Below are 3,173 nucleotides of genomic sequence, written 5' to 3'. Positions count from 1 at the left end.
CAAAAAACATATGGGTCATTCTGCGAATCAGTTATAGGCAAGAACTTCTCAGTGTTTGGTGCTCACATTCCACAAAAGCTGTGTCCAAGAAGGACTCATTTAACCAGTATCATCTACCCCAACAATCCTGAGTGTCTATGTCCACAATGTTGAGTAGAGCAGAGGAAGAAACTAAGCACGGTGTTACTGGCAGCATTTTGGAATGCTTTTGGTCACAATGAATTTTGGCCACTGACCTCTGACTTCTGAGATAATCTATCCAACACGAAACCTTTCACCCAGCTTTTCAAGGAGGGTGAGTGTTCCCTTATTTTTAAAGCAACCATTGGTGACAAAAGGATGGCACATAAATTAACTACATAGGCTTTGGTAGAAGTTGTGATTTGTTTCCAAAGCTTCAGATGGAAATATAAACCTGAAATGCATCCCAGTGTGACACATGGATATCTTTTCAGTTTAAAAGCAAAGCTTCAGAGGTGTCAACTTCGGCTTCTGTGCTCTCACCCACCTCTCTGAGGAATATGAAATTGCTGGGGGCCCATGCATAAAACAAAAAAGCAGTAGAGAATAGCTTGCAGGCACTGGGAGGCTGGACAGATGATTGCAAAGATATTCCGCTGATTTTATGGGATAAGTGATGCTTTGAGCATTTTCCAAAGGGGAAAGAATGGTGAGCAACTTTATTTATCACAAAACAGCTGATTTTTTTTTTTTTTACTTATAAATGACTATAGTTTGAATATTTCTCCCCTCCAAAACTCATGTTGAAATTTAATCCCCAATGTGGCAGTATTGAGAGGTGGGATCTTGGGCCCTTTCACAGGTGATGGGTCATAAAGGCTCTGCCCTCATGAATAGACTAATTCAGCCATGGATTAATGGGTTATCATGAGAGTGGGATGGTGGCTTTATAAAAAGAGGAAGAGAGACCCAAGCTAGGATGCCCAGCCCCCTCACCATGTGATGCTCTGTGCTGCCTAGGAAGTCTGCAGAGAATCCCCACCAGCTAGAGGCCCTCACCAGTCCCTTGACCTTGGGCTTTTCAGCCTCCATAACCATATGAAATAAATTCCTTTTCTTTATAAGTTACACAGTTTTAGATATTGTATTATAAGCAACAGAAAACAGACTCAGACAAGAATCTTCAATGAAAAGCTATGGCTTTTAAATTTTGACTGGCATTATGTTATATAGATAGAACATAGTAACTAGCTCAACAGACCACACATAATTTAAATTTATTATTTTTCTTCTGGATAAATTAAGTTAGATAAAAGGAAATATTTAGCTACTAAAGTTTTGCATCTAAAACCTTCTTTGTGAAATTCTGGCTAATCTCTTTTAAAAAGTAATATAAAATCATGGGCATTATTTTGAAGAGCCAATTTTCTTCAGCATTGTGGTAATAATAATAATAACTAATGTTATTTAGGATTTGCTATGTGCTAGGTATTAACCAACTATTTTACATGCATTATCTCATTTAATCCTTTTAACACCTCTAGGCTATCAGTATGATTAGTCCCACTTACAGATGAAGAAACTGGAGCCCAGAAAGGTTGTGACTTGTGGAAAGACACACAGTAAGTTCCAGAGCCAGAGTTCAAACCCAGTCTGTATCACTGCATTCCTACAAAATTCACACTGATCAGTAGGTAGAAACCACTTCAGCAAAAGATGTCTGAACAGGAATGGTTAGTGCGGCATCTTTTGTAAGAGTTTAACATTCAGAAAAGCTTATCTATCTATCATTAAGGGACTGGTTAAACTGATGGAAGTTAATCTATTCACTGGACTAGTTTTGTATCTGTTAGGAGTTATTTTACAGAGATGAACAGACAGTGTGATCCAATTTTAGTAAACACACTACATTTACCAGTATTCATATACATTAAAAAGTCTGGAAAATTATACAGCAAAAATACTAACAATGATCATTGTGAAGTGGTAGGATTCTAGGTAATTTAAAACATTAACTTGTCCCAATTTTTCCCACAATAATCGTGTAATAAAGAATAGAATAAAACCTTTAAAATGCACACCACTGTCCTTTCATTGAGAAATGCTGTTGCTCTTTTGAGTTGCAGACTGGAAATCAGCCCTGACTGCTCTCAGGTGCTCTATGACCTTGAACAAGTCATTTACCCTCTCTGGGTCTCCCGTTTTGTATATATAATATAAGAAGGCGACTTAATTTTGCCTTTGTGTTCTAATATTCTTTAACTTAATGAATCTCATTCTTAGCAAAGTTCTTTTATAAAAAGAACAAATAGTGTGTGGAGGTTTAAATGTTGATAAATGATTTCTTCACACTTCATCTGTTTTCTTCAGCAGATGAAGTTATTATTCCCATTATCCCCTTCCCATGAGTCCTTTAAGAAGGAAAAGTTGGCTTTTTGCTATCACCGGGGATGGCGGAGGGAGGTACCCTTCTGAGAGGAAGAGGGATGCCTGAAACCTGGATTTTCATTTTCGAGATGGAAAGTCCATCAGACTCAGCTGTGGTTTTACCTAGCACTCCTCAGGCCTCTGCAAATCCATCATCTCCCTATACAAACAGTTCATGAAAACAACCTATGAGTGCAACACTTAGAGAAAGGAAAACAAGATCTTTATTTAATTCCAGTTATAATGTGGTGAAACGTCTTAATCTTACAGTAGAGAATGAAGAAAACAATCAGACCTTTTCAGAGAAACCAGCATCTTCCATAAAGAAAAACTGTTAGGAATTTCAAGAAAGTTTTAAACACATAGACAGTGGATTTGAAGAAATTACAAGTTTGAAAAATACTTTGAAGAATCTCAATGTCTGTGAATCTCAGTCACTTGATTCTGGGTCATACAGAGGTCTCCAGAATTAGTTTGTGAATGAGAATCTTCCTAAACAAAGATTAAATGACAAAAAAGCCAAATTGGCTGGGCGAGGAAGCTCATGCCGATAATCCCAGCACTTTGGTAGGCCAAGACAGGCGGATCACCTGAGGTCAGGAGTTCCAGACCAGCCTAACCAACATGGAGAAACCCCGTCTCTACTAAAAATACAAAATTAGCTGGGCCTGGTGGCAGGCACCTGTAATCCCAGCTACTTGACAGACTGAGGTGGGAGAATCTCTTGAACCCGGGAGGTGGAGGTTGTGGTGAGCTGAGATCACACCATTGCACTCCAGCCTGGG

General features: G+C 38.6%; 1 long non-coding RNA gene and 1 pseudogene across 1 annotated transcript in view; both read left to right on the top strand.

Annotated features, from left to right (window-relative positions):
• LOC119469823 overlaps positions 1–3,173 on the top strand; it is a 14,802-nt gene that overhangs the window by 5,129 nt on the left and 6,500 nt on the right. Inside the window, exon 2 of the long non-coding RNA XR_005198674.1 lies at positions 295–299. This is a non-coding gene — a long non-coding RNA (uncharacterized LOC119469823). The remainder of the gene's footprint in view (positions 1–294; positions 300–3,173) is intronic.
• Positions 1,348–3,173, top strand: part of LOC108297995 — a 2,251-nt pseudogene continuing 425 nt past the window's right edge.

The sequence above is a fragment of the Cebus imitator genome, unplaced genomic scaffold, assembly GCF_001604975.1.
Source record: "Cebus imitator isolate Cc_AM_T3 unplaced genomic scaffold, Cebus_imitator-1.0 Scaffold867, whole genome shotgun sequence".
Classification (NCBI taxonomy): domain Eukaryota; kingdom Metazoa; phylum Chordata; class Mammalia; order Primates; family Cebidae; genus Cebus; species Cebus imitator.
The sequence above is the reverse complement of the archived record's forward strand: the minus strand, read 5'-3'. Positions and strand labels throughout refer to the sequence as shown.